Source organism: Astatotilapia calliptera, chromosome 17, assembly GCF_900246225.1.
Source record: "Astatotilapia calliptera chromosome 17, fAstCal1.2, whole genome shotgun sequence".
NCBI classification, from domain to species: Eukaryota; Metazoa; Chordata; class Actinopteri; order Cichliformes; family Cichlidae; genus Astatotilapia; species Astatotilapia calliptera.
The window spans coordinates 28,498,150-28,515,084 of NC_039318.1; the positions used below are offsets into that span (position 1 = coordinate 28,498,150).

General features: G+C 40.2%; 2 long non-coding RNA genes across 3 annotated transcripts; one reads left to right on the forward strand and one right to left on the reverse strand.

Moving 5' to 3' along the window:
- Positions 1–485: 485 nt before the first annotated feature.
- On the reverse strand, positions 486–2,027 carry LOC113009570 (uncharacterized). Of its 2 annotated transcripts, XR_003270206.1 has the most exons (3): positions 978–2,027; positions 770–863; positions 486–653 (listed from the first exon to the last, which is right to left on the reverse strand). It is a non-coding gene; the product is annotated as an uncharacterized LOC113009570 (long non-coding RNA). The 2 variants fall into 2 exon arrangements; XR_003270205.1 differs by having other exon boundaries at positions 486–863.
- A 2,704-nt stretch (positions 2,028–4,731) lies between these two features.
- LOC113008601 (uncharacterized) lies at positions 4,732–13,543 on the forward strand. The gene is made up of 3 exons (XR_003270048.1): positions 4,732–4,944; positions 8,691–9,142; positions 12,039–13,543. It is a non-coding gene; the product is annotated as an uncharacterized LOC113008601 (long non-coding RNA).
- The last annotated feature ends 3,392 nt before the right edge of the window (positions 13,544–16,935 follow it).

Genomic DNA, 16,935 nt, shown 5'->3' on the forward strand with positions numbered 1-16,935 from the left:
CACTCTAAATCAATTTAAATTTAGATCTAGGCGTCTTGCCGACATGTTGCTGATGAAGCGTCTTCCCCCATAATGTAGTCTAATAGTCTAATAATGGCCTCCTCACCTTCCCGGCTCACACCTCTGTCCACCTTCAACCCAGACACTGCGTAAGAACGATGATAATCTCATTTCACTAATGCTCAGTAGCCTGCATTAGAACACAGGCGAAGCACTGTCTCAGCTCAACTCTACCCACCCAGAAAACTCTGTGTGTGTGTGTGTGTGTGTGTGTGTGTGTGTGTGTGTGTGTGTGTGTGTAACAGAAAAAGAGAGAGAGAAATAGAGAAAGGGGCCAGGGGGGCTGTGGGATAGAGGGGGCACTGAAAAATGCGGTGTAACCTGAGCTGCTCGGTCCATCTGGAGAAGGCCTTGAATTGACAAGGGTTATCCCTCAATGCACTTTGCTGCAAAGAAGATCGTTAGACGGAGTCTGACACAATGGATCGGTCTTTTAAAAGTATTTATTTGCATTACACACAAGCAAATATGAATGCTAGATAAACAACGACGCATTTCAGTGATGAGTCAGCAGGTGTGCACACACAATTAAGAACATGTCAAATCCTTAGATTCATGCCCAGACGGTTAGGCGTTATACGTGCGTGATATATCTGTAACACGAGACAAAAAGTGCAGTTAACCTGAATCAGTTGCCCAGAAAATATCAGCCAGAGCTGAGATCCTTTATGTCAAGTAATATGTGTATCGCCACAATCTAAGCACTTACCCATTCTCTGTTTTAATGGCCAATCAGCACAAAAAGCAAAAGAGCCTCTGCAAAGGTCCACTGATGACATCCACGTAGATCAAATATAGCTAGCCTGCAGGCAAACAATACAAATCATATTAGCTAAAGCTGAAGTGTAGGCTATAAAGCAGGATTTAAGCAAAGGCAGATAAAGAGGTTTTAATCCCCAGATCCCCCTGTCACCTACATTAGCAGACCCTGACCCAGATATATGAAGCTCAGTATGGAGCTTGTTTTTTGCGCCAAACTGTCAATGGGCTGTTACAGCAAACCAAACTAACATTTGAAAGACTGCCTTACTCTCCACCCTTTCCATTTGGGGAAGGGAGGGAGGAGGGGAAAAGGCTGCACTGAAAAGAGAAGGGTAAGATGACACCGCACGGTTTGCCAATTATGCCATGGAGCTAAGAGAGGAACCCCCTGATGGCTGGCTGAAGGCGGAGGAGCTGAACCTGTAGACATAAAGTGGAGCACTGCAGAGCTGCACTCTGTCCACTTGTCAAAGACTGACTGATGAACCATTATTTTAATTACATTATCTTCATGGAACAAACTGCGAAGTATCAGTTTCTCCATTAAAAATCATGTTTGTCATCATTATTGTTTATTCTCCTGTCCCCACGCCCCAAATTAGTTAGTTTAGCCTACATCAGAAAAAAAAAATTGATTCTGAAAATCTCTGCTTCTTCTTTTTCCTCTGATCTAAACTTGTCCAAATGAAATAGTAAGCTGAATATATGTTTTGTTGTCCAAGTACTCAATCCGCCACTACATGTTTGAACAATTATGCGGTAAAACTGTCAGCCCGATCTTGCAAAGTGGAGAACAAGGTAATACTTTAGGATGCAGTGCTAGACTTTTTCATTGATTGCATTCAAATATCTTGTTTCAAGAAAACACTTACATTGATTTTTTTCCTTCTTGTTTTTAGAGGTGAAACCGTCTCCCAAAGCTAAAAATTGATTTCTACTTGTCCTGCCTCCTGCACGTCATCTTTTCTGAATTAAAGAAGCCAAACACTTCGGGAGTTTTATCTAGATCCTGATTGTTCTTTAAAATTGCTCGTAAAAAAGTTTATACCAAGTCACTGGAGCTTTGAGGCCAGGGTGTGCAGGGGAGGAACAGAGTCTCACCCCACCCTTCACCACCGTCAGCCACTCACTCATTGACTTAAATGAGCTTCAGATGCTTCTCTGCTTCGGGCTATTTTTTGTCTCCGTATTGTTCTCAGCTGGTGGATGCTCTCAGGCAGTAGTTGGCAAGTCTAGAACCACCGGATCCATCTACCTCACCAGTGTGAGTTCTACCATTGCCAAACACCACCTGATAGCTGTAGGGCCTCTTCTTACAAATGAGCCATAAACATGGTTGAAGCCACTAAGACGAGATGGCATTTAACTGAAGCTGAAAAGCATAGAAAGAAGTGTTATTTTTAAACCAAAAATAACAATGAAACGATGTGAAGAATAAGCTGGCTGTTTCATAGCCCTGCTCTGCTGATATCATCCTCCGGGGTCGTGGTTTAAGACAGACTAGAACAGAAGTGTCAGCTCCATATCCGCCAAAATACATGAAACCAAAGGTACAGCAAGGAGAATTCAGAGTTCAATCATCAGCACATTTTAAATAATAAATACCAAATGTATCAATCCACAATTGTGCAAAAGCGATGGAAGTCTGTCTTGTCCTATATTGGCACTACACATAATTGCTCAAAGTATATATACAGAAGCAAAAATGTGCTAGTGCCAAAATGGGCAAAGAAGAGGAGTGGCTGGGGCATCCAAATGCAAGCAGTTGTTGTTATAGAGACACCTAAGGACAGAAAGATGCTGAAGCAAGATGAGCGCAGCACAGCTCATGCAACCGCACCAGAGTCATTACATCACATTCACCCCACCCACAAGCACAAGAGAGAGGAGCCACAGAAAGTAAGCCGCGATAGACGGGCATCGTCATCAAGTGGTTCTTTCTCTGCTCTGTTTATGGCCCTATGGTAATTCACTGATAGTGAGCTCTCACAGTGAATTCTACCAGTGCCATACACAGAACAGGAGTCATTGTCACCCCAACACCAAGGAACAGTCATCAAAACTATGCAAACTAGACCACCAACCCACAAGAGCAGAGCAGATGCAACAGCCTGGAGAGAGAGTGCGAGAGAAGAGAAAGAGAAATGAGAGCAAGTGAAGAAATTATTTTAGAACAGCCACAGCCTTCAATATGTCCGTAGTGTTGCAGTGACGCAGCTTAGCTCAAGACTGACTGCACTGCAGTGGACTGATCCACACACTGAGTAACAGGTCAAAGCCACTGTGCCTCAATGTGAGCAACTAAATATAAGTCCAGTCAATCCTACGAGTGAGCAAACACCCTCTTCTACCTGTTCCCGTCTAATCACCTGTACTCCCGCTTTTAGATTTCTAGGAACAGAGAGCTAACCCTGACAGCATACGCACCTGATAATTACATATAAATAAGCATGTTATGCAGTTATAAAGCAACTATTAATGTTTTTTTGGTAAGTCGGATTTTATGTTGTTGCTTATAACATATCTAGAGGACATTTTACAAGGTTTCGTGCAATACTAACCCTGAATCTCAACATCTTACCCACACACAATCAAGCCAAACAAAACGCTTGATGGATTTTGCTCTCTTTAATTTTTTTACTAAACAGTCAAGCAATTAATATTTGGGAGTGAAAGTCCAAGATTTTTCAGGAACAGGCGCTGTTTTTTATTCACACAGAACTGGATAACACTGACAAAATACATTAGCCACTGCTTTTTTGCTAAGACCAAACAAGGAAACATGTATGCACTTCACTGATCAGTTATCAAACCCACCGATGTCTTAAACTTAGGTTTGGCACATAAATGACCCTTACGTGGATTGATCAGTAATCCCTTTACATCCTGGCTCCTGCCCTCCCCCTACACAATCAACCTGCTCAAAGTGTGACACCTTTAACAAACCTCTTCATTTACTTGCTGTATTTGTGTTGAGGTGCATCAGTTATGTTATAACGACCCATTCATTTTAACCCTTGTATGGTGTTCGGGTCTGTGAGACCCGTGTTCAGTTTTTTTCAAAAGAAAAATGTAACAATTAATTATTTTTTCACGTGTAAATGTGTTGTGTCTTTCCACTCACTCCACTTGATTATAACTGATTTATTTATAACATTTTATATAAAAGAAAAACGAGAAGCACATTAATTCATAAATGTGATCTAACAAAGGTAAAGGGAAAAAATTAACCATGTTTGCTGTTCATATGTCTTGTAATTGGGATGAAGTAAACATCTGTTGAGTAATTTAACATAAAATTGTTTGATAGTGTTAATTTGGAAAGCCAAAACTCTAGCGGGTCCACCAGACCCATGAACACTGGCTGAGTAACAAAAATACGAACACCACACAAGGGTTAATCTTTAAAATCTGTGATAAAATAAAAGTTTTCATCATTGTTGATGTTGTTGTTATTTCAAGAGTTTACATGTAACTAGTATGAGTACAGGTAAAAGCTGGCTTGCAGGTTTTGTGTCAGTGAAATGAAAATAAGGATAAATTCACATATCGTGTGGTGTATCTGTGATTTGAGTCTGAGCTTTAAAAACAACAAATCCCAGTCAGACTGTAGTCAGACTAAGATATCAGCAATGAAGCAACTCAACTAATTCAAAATGTCTGTCAAATAAATATGCAAGGCTTCCCTTACAAAAATATACACAAACAACTGAGCCTATTTCTCTTTTCTTTCACATCGAAATAATAAATAAAAGGGTTTAAATCACGATACTGCAGCTGAATCATAACCTTCAAACCATCTCCTGACCTTGGATATGTTGTCAAAAGAATCTTTGCGCCACAGATAATCCGAATCAGAGAGAAGCTAGCTGTCCTCAGCGCTGTCCTGGCAGGGCCCAGACGCCCCACCCTTGGTTCAGCCATTAGCTTCCCTCACCCTGGGCCCTGCAGTGCGCGGAGCTCCCATTGATTCCAGCGATCAAACCATGTACTAAGTGATTCTTCAGACGCCCAAATGGCTCCCTGAGCTAGACTCCCATTGCCATTTCCTGGAGAAATCAATACCACTAAAAAGCCAAGTCCGGAAAAAAGAAGAAGAAGAAGAACCTGTGTCCTTTAAAGGTTTGCCCGTGTTTTTCCATACCTTAATTAGTTAAGAAAGGAGCTTCATGAGATTTTAGTAAGGTGTTTTTAAATGAGAGCCTCTTACTCATGGAAGTAGAACAGAGAAAAACAAGGACAGTATTTCTGAATGAAAATGAAATCAGAGAAAACATTACTTATATAATTTTGTTCAATAATTTATTCAATTTGTTCAATAATTTAAGACATGGAAACCTGCTCTTGTTAGCGATAAATGTAGGTTTATCTGGGAAATAAAAAACAATTTAAAAAGCCATCTTGTTTTGATGTGTAATGAAGACCAACTGTCAAAGGGAAAAAAACATATGTGAGGTTTGTACATTTGCAATAATTATGTAGCTTTTCTCACAGACAATTTCCTGATGTCGTCTTTGACAGCTTAATTTAAACCTAAACATGGCGCTATAGTTACATTTCATGAATTCAAACATAGGCCAACTTATTAAAAATCCAAGATTACATGAGAATATTACCTGAAATGATGTAACACGTCCAAAGGGATGTTTAGGAAGCACTCATAATTCCCTTTCATCGTGATTAGACACGCTGTATATTTTTGAAATGTTAACACTGCAAAGTCCGGACTTCCTTTTCTTTCTGTCATCGTTAATTTAACCTCAAAGCTGCTCCAAAGCCCCTTGTTAATCGCATTTGTCTGAATAGGGAGTCTACAAGTCCTCAACTTCACGGTTATTTCAGGAGGATTTATCACTCCTCTAAGTCCTGCAGCAAGATCTAAATTCAGTCTTATGACCTGAAACACACAAAAATCTACTTCAAGTCACATCTAAGTACTTATATTTTTTTTACGTTTATATTTAGGGACCCCTCCCAACCCCCAACCCCCCCTTTTTTTTGGCCTGATTAGGAATACTGTCCTGTTTCATAACACCACACACCCTGTATACAATCCTAATTACCCTCAGTGTACAGGGATTTTAAAAAATGGGAAAGAAAAGAAAAGAAAAGAAAAGAAAAGAAAAGAAAAGGAGAAAAAAATTTCAACATACCCAATTCAGTATTAATCCGCAGGATTAGGTTGAGGTCTTCACTGTATTCTCTTGGTATTGGACGGAAATAGAAGCAGGTGCAACGTGATTACATACCACAAAGCTCGAGCATCACCGAAAATAAAAAAGAGCCTATTTAATTATCACAACTGCATTAAATTGAACATTTATTTAAATAATATTTTATATATATATATATATATATATATATATATATATATATATATATATATATATATATATATATATATATATATATATATATTTCGCATTTCTGCTATTTAGTCTATTTCATATTAATTTCGACCACGTTTAACGGACTATTTGTGCGGATTTTTTTAACCCTCACGCCAGAAGAGGTTAAACAAAAGTAGTACCTTACATTAAATTGAATTAATAGCAGTTGAAGTTTTTAAGTTGAAGTATTCGAATAGCCAGATTTATAAAACGACTGATCTGTTAGTAGGTCATTAACCATTCATCTTTTTAAAAAAAAAAACAAAGTAAAACAAATTGCAATATTAGCCAAGTATTTTGGTAGGTAACACGGCCTCCTCGCCCATCTTTTCTCATTTGATGTGAACCCTCTCTTTAAGCTAGCCTGTGTATTCGGCTGCTTTATTTAAACAACTAACCTGTGCGTTAAAAAACAACAACAACAAAAAACCGAAATATTGTTCGTACCTTCCTCTCAGTCAATCGTCGTGCGTCACGAACCGCTCAGAAGTCGGACCCAACTCACATTTTAGTCCTTAACCTATCATTATCATTTAAGGATTTTCCGCTATTAACATTGTGTGGAAGTGACACAAACCTCCCGTCTGTGTTGCCCGCAGCAGGACTGCAGAATTACAATGAAACAAAAGAAATCCAAGCAGACTCCTGAACTTCCTGAGTATCAAATGTCAATTTCAGCCCTGCGCTCCTCTCTTCTCCTCTCTATCCCCCTCTCTCTCTCTCTCCTACCGGTTCCCCCTCCCCACACTGAAACCTCCTCCCATTTACCTGCGCGTTCCGGCTGCACACTTACAGAAAGATAGGTGCCCCGTGCACCTTTTTAAAGGCGCAGACACACAAAGCGGCAACAACACTCGACAAGAGTGAAACTACAGCCACTGAAATTCGCCAAAGTTTTAATATTTAAATTTTCTGAAACGTCCTTTTGTTTCAAATCTTTACTTGAATCCTACTTTTACTAACAAATTTAGAGCTATTTCTGTGTGTGAAATATGAGACAGGCCCCTACCCTTTAAATGGTATGCGCAAGGAACCGAAAATGGTACAAAACGCACCTCTGTTTGGCCTACCTGCATTCATAACAGTGGTCTTTTTTCTTCCTTTTTTTGTCTAGGATCAAACCCAGCTTCTATCCAGTCTCCCTTCTCTAGGTTAGAGTTGTGAGCACACATGCAAGGAATTGCCCGGTAGCAAATAAAAACACATTTTTCAAGCATCTCTTCCCACGAATCAAATAATCCAACCTTCACGAGCCTCTCTTTGCTCTGCTGCGTTTGAGGGCCTCTACAGTCTTTTTAAGAGTGGATCTCTCTGAAGAGACCTCAAACAGGGCGCTGTTTTTAACCCCGGGACTGCAGCACTCTGGGTGGATGAGGATTGGTTTTGTCTCCGGATTAAACGATTTCCTGACAAATAATTTGGACCAACCCCCTCTTCTGACTGGGCTAACCCGAGAAAAGGTTGCGTCGGATTCTTCTCCAGCTGGAACATGGAGATTATTCTATTTTGTCCTACAGCCCGCGTGGATTTTAAGACATTAAAATATGTTTAGACAGTTAAAAAAAAAATAGGAATGAGAGGAAAATTGCAAATTTAAATTGGGCCTTTCTGACCACATGATAAGAATTAACATTTACAGAACCTGACTATTTCTTCTGCATCTTAGCATTTTTCTGCAATCTTAATGCAAACACGTGGGCTAAATTGATTTTAATCAGTTCTTTCGTCCTTTATACATTCTAATGTGAATTTAAAATTCAATATTTATTGTAGGCTATATTCGAAAAGTAGGATATTCCTCTGTAAATGCTTTTTTTAAAAATCAACTACACGGTTCCTCACCGGCCTGGTGCCTGGCTAATGGCCTGCAGGCCTGGGTTGCTATATAGATCACTGGTGCACCATCGTTTCGCATCTTTGCAGCACATGCAGACCACATTACTCTCCCAATGAGAGGAAGAGGGATAAAATAAAGGCATAAAGCAGTGCATCCGCTTCCTATTTCAGTGTTTCACATTCTGTTAAAAAGTGAGCACAATAAAGAAAGTAACTGATGTACCAAACGTAAGATTAGGTGCTGACTGGCATGGCCTGTGATGCATTTTCAGAACATAAAGCAACCGTGCATCAGATAGACTTTTTGGGACATCTATCCCAGCTCCACCAGCACCCCCTCCCACACACTACCACCATCACGGGATTAGTTTTAGTCGGCTGAGGCTGCAGTTCTTGGGTCGAGATGCTGTAAGATCAAATGACTACGTCCAGATGGCTAATGATTATCAAACACTGCATTTAAAGCCTGCACTGCCGGTTACTCTGTGCAGATTGCGTAACATTTCCTGTCCGAGGATAGCAAGAAAAATGCCTTTGCTGTAACACCACTGTAGGACATAACAGGTTCTACTTTTTTCTTTTCTTTTTATAGTCACCTACATTATAGTTGATTTATAAGTTTCTATTTATTATTCCTTCCAGTGAAAACCATACAACCTGGCGAACCTGATGTGGGCCTGGTGTCTTGACGCAGCGCTGGGCCTTTAGTGGGCCTCTGATGTCGTCCTCATCCTCCTCCAGGTTTTACGCAGAGCTGCACATCACCGGAGTGTCCTTAGTTCACTCTTGGATGCCTAATATATAAGGGCCAGTACTACCCATCGTCCTCTCTGATGGCCATACAGAGTCCATTTACCTGCTGTTGATAATGAGGCAGATAACGAAGCAGACAAAACTCGTCTAATATTTAGAGGTGATGGAACTGGGTCTGGTTACACTCATTTCAGAGTGAGTAGCGACAGTGAAATTAATCCTCGGCGACTCGTCGTTGGTGCTCAATTGATGGAGAGCATGAGCACGGAGCCCCTCACTGGCTTGAAGTGGTTTCCACCTGGAAATTCTGAAATTGGAGCCCCGGATCATCTGTGTGAGAGGTCGGTAGTGTATACAGGAGACGAGCAGCACTCGATGAATATTTAAAATACTCATTTGGTTCTGTGCTGTCGTGCTGAAGCCAGATGAAACAGGTGCCAGCGGAGGGATCGGATGGAGGGCCATAGGATGAAATAATAATAGGGCAAGATTTAGTCTGTTGTTCGAAAAGAATAACTGAATAGATTAAAATCAGGATATTATCTCTCTCTCTCTCTCTCTCTCTCTCTCCCTCTATATATATATATATATATATATATATATATGTGTGTGTGTGTGTGTGTGTGTGTGTGTGTGTGTGTGTGTGTGTGTGTGTGTGGAGAGAGAGAGAGAGAGAGAGAGAGAGAGATAATATCCTGATTTTAATCTATTCAGTTATTCTTTTCGAACAACAGACTAAATCTTGCCCTATTATTATTTCATCCTATGGCCCTCCATCCGATCCCTCCGCTGGCACCTGTTTCATCTGGCTATATATGTCACAGGAGAAAATACTGATTGATCTTTTATATCATATACAGTCATTGCAATTATTGTTTTTTATCTTTATTTGCTGGGTATATTGGATACAATAATTACATCTTAGTGATATAATTGCATTTCAATTATATTAAATCATGAGGATTATGACAATGATTTGTTCATTCTTTTTGAGAAAATATGAATTTTCAACCTAATTGTTCAGATGGGGGATCAAAGCATGCAACATCGGGAAAATGTTAATAACCCGAACAAAATGTATATTTTCGCAGGAATGTCCAGTTTTGCTTAAACAAACAAACAAACAAACAAACAAACACAAAAGCAAATTGCAAAAATAAATAAATAAACTGGCTTAGATTTTAAGTCCTGCTATTTTTTTTAATCATTATTATTATTATTATTATTATTTGTAGAAAGTAGAATCTACTGTTATATCATCTATATATATCATCATGTATTTGCCCCCCCCCCCCAACAAACCAACTTCTGCAAGGTGATTTGTATGACTCCTGCACCACCTGTCATCACTAGCACTGTTTCCCTGCTGTCTTCTCCTGCTTTAGGCTCTGCAGAACAAGCAGCTCGGTGGTGGTCTTGGTTGGGGAGGCGTGTTAATCAGCGGCTCATCTATTAGTAAAGACCCAGCAGCATCATTGTACCGCTTGCTGCTGTTGCACCGGCATCACTGCCACCTCGTCCACCCCCTGCCGTGCCAGTGAAACAGAGCTTGTAACATGAGAGAGCACTGCCTGCCACCTAACACCAACACGAGAAACCTTGCACTCTGGCTCAATTTATTATTATGTATATGCTTTAAAAAAAAAAATCATACATTAAACCTAATACAAATTTATTCAGGTTACAGCACATAAAAAAAAAAATCTAATTTCTGCTCTTGTAACTTATTAAACCATAAAGCTGGAGGCCTAAAGTCACAAAAAAGCATACACTGTCTCTTTTATACACATAGATTGGCTGAAATTGCCTTTGTTAGAGAATGTGCACACAAGGCAGGATCACTGCTAAAAGCCTTGCTGTGGAAAGTGCTGTAGCCAACCGTGATTGATCATAACTTGGAGCAGATAGTCATGAGTCTAATGTGAAGCCTCGGGGCATCATAATGCCTTAAAAGGCCACAGAGGCACAGGACACCTGACCACCCTGCTCAGCGTGGACCAATCAGACAGCTGGTGAATGGCTTTGGCATTACGTCATGCAGGCCCGCAGTTTGTCTTGACCAACGCACTGCGGATAAAACAGAAGCTTTAAATATTTCATTGAGGATCTCAGGTTGCTGGACTTCTGGAGGTCAGGGCTGTGTGGAGACATAGCCTCGCCCTCTTCTCCCTCCCTGCATCCTCCTTTTCTGATGCAGGAACAGGGTGTCGGGCTTTAGAAAGAGGTTGAACAATACTCCTTAGCCATATTGCATAAAATAAAGCATATAGTGTGTGGGCCTGTCATCATTTGTCATCAAAGCTGCTGTTGCTTGGAATGCCCAAATTCAGATTTAAACTAACACATCCTAATTACAAGACATGCAAATATGCTGCTACAAGATGTCAGATTTTCACCCTGCCAATTTTATACATAAAGGTGACATTACTCATCACTATTACTCATAACCTTGACAAATGTCACCTTTTAGTTTAGACTTCGGATTTGCATGTTTTACAGACTGTGTGTGTGTGTTTAAAAGATAAGGTTTCTAACATGCAAAGATGGCAAAATGAGAGACACAAGTCAGTTTTAGAAGCTTTTGTTTTTCAAGATTTACTCAAACTAGGGATTACGAGTCAGGTCAGCTGCTGTTGCCCTTTCTTTTCTTTCTTTTCTTTTCTTTTCTTTTAAAATCTTTAAATCTGTCATGTAGCTGAAGTGCAGTAGCCTACTAATTTGCTGCAGAACTCCTTGATGACATTCAGGATGTGGAGGATCTGGCTGCTCACCAGGTCTTCCCTTATTACATCAATCTTTGTGTGGCAGAATCTTTTTCATGTTTTCTGGCTGTGCTGGCACACAAACCACGACCTGTTGATCACCTGACTGACATTCCAGGCCAAGATGAAGACCCTCTAGGGCTCCGACACGCTGTGGCTTGTGGCCTGGCACTGAATATACAATACAGGAAAAATAGAAGTGTATGCAGGATGTACTGGAAGGCTGTTTGTAATTTATATATTTTTTCTACATAACCTAAAGAAAGGAAATAGATACACAATACAGCAAATTTACAAAAAGAAAAATGAACACAGAACTATAAGAGAGTAATTATGTGGCTCTGCACTGCTACTGCAATAAGAACAGACAGGAAGGGAGAGCAGATTGCTGCGTGACAGAATACATTTTTCAGAGGAGAGAGGATTAAACAGCCTTATGTCACAGCATTTATTTTCTCCTGCTGTGATTATACAGAGCGGGTTGCGACTGAGGACAAAGGATGGAGCAGGAGGCGGCGCCCTCATCTGGCCTGTTGGCGGACACTGCACTGAACTTTGAGACTGCCGTCATAGCAAGGTTGATCGCACACAGCTCAATATCTCCCTTCAAAATAAAACCCCAATCCCTATAGCTCTCACAATCTTAACAGCTCTTAGACAGATCAATGAAGTATTTAATACTGATTTACACACCGAAGCCAAACCTCTCCACATCTTCCTAAATTTGAAAGAGGTTGATTCTTTACCCATGAATAGCATTCTTAAAGGTAAATATGCTCCGTAGATCAGGTGCTGTGTGTCTGAGGTCATTCGGCAAGACTGGGGTAGTAATATGAGTCTCAAGTTTCACAGTACTCACAGAGACTATGCCAGACTTTAAGTACAAACATGATGGGGGATATCAGACACAGGAGTGCAGTTCGACACTGACACCTAGTGGAATAAGTTGATAGTTAAAGTGGACCTGTTATACTATGTTATATTCTATTCCAGCTTAGCCTCTACTAAAGCGAATTAGCATGGTTCACACTTTAAATTGAGCCCTCTTTATCTTATAGTGGTCCTTAGCTCAGCCTCTCATCTCTTCCTTTAAGTCAACTTTCCTCTGATTGGCTGCCCCTCCTAATCACAAGGTTGGGCAATTTGTCCAGAGCTGAAGGCACCTTTAAGTCAGATGCATTGCTTTATATCCAGGACTTTGCCACTTAGTTGCCGTTTCTTATCGTGTCAAGTGGACCTTGAGAGGAAAACCTGAAGTGAGAGTCTTAGACGGAAAGAAAGAAAACCGAAAACTTGAATCTCATTCTCCTGTGCACGATAGATGTAATACTGATGAAGTTTATAACCAGCCTCAATGATTATTTGAAGTATCCAGACACATCTGTGCCATAAGATGAAAAGAATACTGTTTTGAGGCTTACATATTATGGTGTCTAACCCCAGATGGACACAATGGGCCAGATGGAGACAAAGTATTCTTTTTGTGGTTCTTCAGATTGTCTTCTGGTAGTATTTGTATAGGATACAAAAGGAAAACAGGGGTAAGACATGCAGCAAGTGGCCCACAGAGGAGCCTGGCTGCCTCATTATCCTCACAGCGTCTGGGTCACCTGCTTGAGCTTAACAGCACACTGTTGTTGCTGATTTGTCAGTTGCACATCCATGATCCAAACCACAACTCCACCACATCCCAAAGGTGCTCTAGTGGAGTGACATATGTTGATTGTGGAGGTGAATTTAGTACAGTGAACTCAGTGGCATGTTTGTGACACGGCTGCTGGAAGCACCATGGAACAGTTTGGGCATACATCGATGACCTGACATGACCAGCAACAATAGTCAGGTAGACTGTGGCACTGGAACCATGCTCAGCTGGTACAGAAGGGTCCAATCATTACACCACCAACAGTCTGAACCAGGAAGGATGGATCCACACTGTCCTGTTGTTAACGCAGTAGCCTGACCCTACCCTCTGAATGTTGCAACAGAAATTAATCAATGAAATCTTTATTTTGAACCATTCTGTGTGTTAATCCATAATAAAAAATAATTGTTGATACAAATTTAGGATCAACAAAATGATTTTTCTTTTTAAAAAGCACCATATTCCAATTATTTTTTGCACCTTTACTGTTTGAAAAGCTCATACATATAATACACTCATCACACCACACTGGCATCAACAATCATTCCATGTCCAAAGTCACTTACATCCCTTTTCTTCCTCATTCTGATGCTTAGTTTTAACTTCAGCAGGTTTTCTTGACCATGTCTACATGCTTACACTGTGTGCACAATTATTAGGGAAGTGAGTATTTTGGCCGTATTATAATTTTTATGCATATTTTCCAACTTCGAGCTGGATAAACTTGAGTGCCTATTGGATTTAAGCATATCAGGTGATGTGTATTTGCGTAATGAGTGAGGGTGTGGCCTAAAGAGATCAACACTCAATATAAAGGTGCGCATAATTTTTAGGCAGCTTCTCTTCCTCAGGTAAAATGGGCCAAAAAAGAGATTTGAAGGACTCTGAAAAGTCAAAAATTGTAGAAGTTCTTTCAGAGGGACGCAGAACTCTTGAAATTACCAAGATATTGGGGGTGTGACTGACCACAGAACCATCAAACGTTTTGCTGTTTTGCACCCAGATGGATGGGCCCATGGCTGGATCAGTAACGGACACAGAGCTGCACTTCGACTCAGACGCCAGCAAGGTGGAGGTGGGGTACTGGTATGGGTTGGTATTATTAAAGATGTGCTTGTTGGACCTCTTCGGGTTAATGATGGCCTCAAAATCAACTCCAAAACCTACGGCCAGTTTTTAGAAGAGACTTTCTTCAAGCAGTGGCACAGGAAAAGGTCTGCATCTTTCAAGAAGACCATGATTTTTATGCAGGACAATGCTCCGCCGCATGCATCAAAGTACTCCACTGCATGGCTAGTCAGTAAAGGCCTTAAGGATGAAAAAAATAATGGCATGGTCCCCTTCCTCACCTGACCTAAACCCTATTCAGAACCTGTGGGCCCTGCTTAAATGGGAGATTTATAGTGTAGGGAAACAGTACACCTCTCTGAACAGTGTCTGGGAGGCTGTGGTTGCTGCAGCACAAACAGTTGATTGTCAACAGAGCAAAAAACATGTGACAGTTATTGAAAAGAAGGGTGGCTATATTGGTCACTGATTTTATTTTTTTGACATGTTAGAAATGTTTATATGTAAATTTTGAGTGGTTTTATTCTTCTCACTTTAACAGATGAAAATAAACTAGTGAGATGGGAAAATGCTCATTTTTCATTTAGTTGCATGATAATTCTGCACACTAATAGTTGCCAAATAATTGTGCTTATATTCTCATTCTCTTAAAGACAAAACCTCACTTTTACTTTCTTAAACATTCAGGTTTAGGTTCATTAACATTTGGATTGACCGAGTGCACTGTAGTTGTGAAATTAATCCTCAAAAATCCAGCTTGCCTAATAATTGTGCACACAGAGTAATTGTAATGAATTGCTACCATTAGATTGGCTGATAAAGTACTTGTATTGATGAGCAGCTGAACAGGTGTATCTAACAAAGTGACCAGTAAGTATGTATCTGGAGTTTAAAGTGCACAATTTCTCTCAGGAAAATGTGCAGATAAAAATCGCACAATAATCACCCTCAGACAAAGACCATCTATACACATTGAATGTTTTATTAAAAAAGAAGTTATAACAGTTTATTTTATACACAACTATTTATGAGGTTATAAGCCTATTAATAGAGAGCATCTGTCATTTTTGACAAGCATGCCCACTTCACAATGAAAAGAAAAAAAGAAAAAAAAACAAAACAAAATAAAACATGAGGGCAGAGAAGGTGGAAAAAAAAAAATAAAACAAAGAATGGATTTACTGAAACAAACCAAAAAAAATCCAAAACCCTTTTGACTTTTAAACCCTTGAGTATCACACACTAGGTACCAAATACATAGTTTCTATTAAATCAAAACTGCTGTTTTCCATGCTGCGTGTGCCTGCTAAATCCCCTGACGGCAGCAGTCGGCCAGCGCAGGGAACAAATCCACACAAGCACAAGACAGGATGGGAGGTGAGCCTCGACTCCACACCAGAAGCATGCAACTGCTCGAGGAGTCAACACATGGGGGAGGTGACTTTACAGGATGAGGGTTCCTGCTCTTTGCAGCTGTGCTGATAAAACAGAGAAAGGGCCTTGGGAGTCTCGTCTACAGATGAATAGACCAGTCACTTCACTCAAATCCTTCATCCTTATTGTATGCAGCAGGTTCTGGGAGAGGAGTGTGGCTATAGTTGCAAGACTGTAGCCCAGCTCTGGACTTCCTGTGCAGGTTTACAGTCACAATTGTGAGGCTCTGTGAATCCTAGCATCAATGATATAGATGTGCGGAGTCTCTGTTTAAACCTGCAAGCTTGTTGTCTGAAAGAAGTGAATGGGGAAACAAGCCAAAAGGATATGAAATAAAAGAACATAAAAATGCTTCAATCTTTAGAGAAATACTCTAGAATTCAAGTTGCAGTGGGAAGTGTAATCATTCACTGGCTTTAGGATGTCTTCTTTAGTTCTTAAGTTAAAGATAACTCGAATTTTAAAAAAGGCAGCTATCAGTAAAATAAGATTGGCCATTGAGAAGATTGTTTACCAGAGGAACACCAGGCCACAGCTGAGTATATCATCAATTTATTGCAAATAATCCTGACAACCAATCTTAAGATTTTTGGAGGGGGGGGGGTGGGCAAAACAAAAGAAGATAAAAATTAGCTGTTAACTCCCTGTAGCACTGCTGCAACATAATGTGCCATTTTTATTACAATTGTCACCTTGGATCTAGTACATTATTAGTACAATACTGCACAGATGTCAAGTAAAACAAGATTTATGAGTTGCTTGTTACAAAACCCCCCCAAAAAACCTTAACATGAAATTCTTATCAGTGTAGCTGAACCACAGCTCAACCAACAGGGACCAAGTTTAAAACCCTAAAAAACAAACAAAAAACGTGGGTCCCTCTCTGTGCGAATACACAATTTTTCTTTTTTCTTTATTTTGCTGCATGGGGGGGGAAACATACAAACACACACACACACACACACACACACACACACACACACACACACACACACGGGTAAGGTTTAGCTTTTGATGTGCATCACAAACCTCACCACAAAATAATGTATAACATTCACTTTGCTTTCAACTGCCTTGAATGTGTCAACTATAGCAAAGGTTAACTCTGCCGAGAGCTAACCCAAGCTGACATTCAAAACATCCTCAGGGCGGATTAAAGAAATAACAATCCCGGGTTCAAAGCGGTCAAACTGATCAGATGAATTAAAAACAAACCATGGAGACG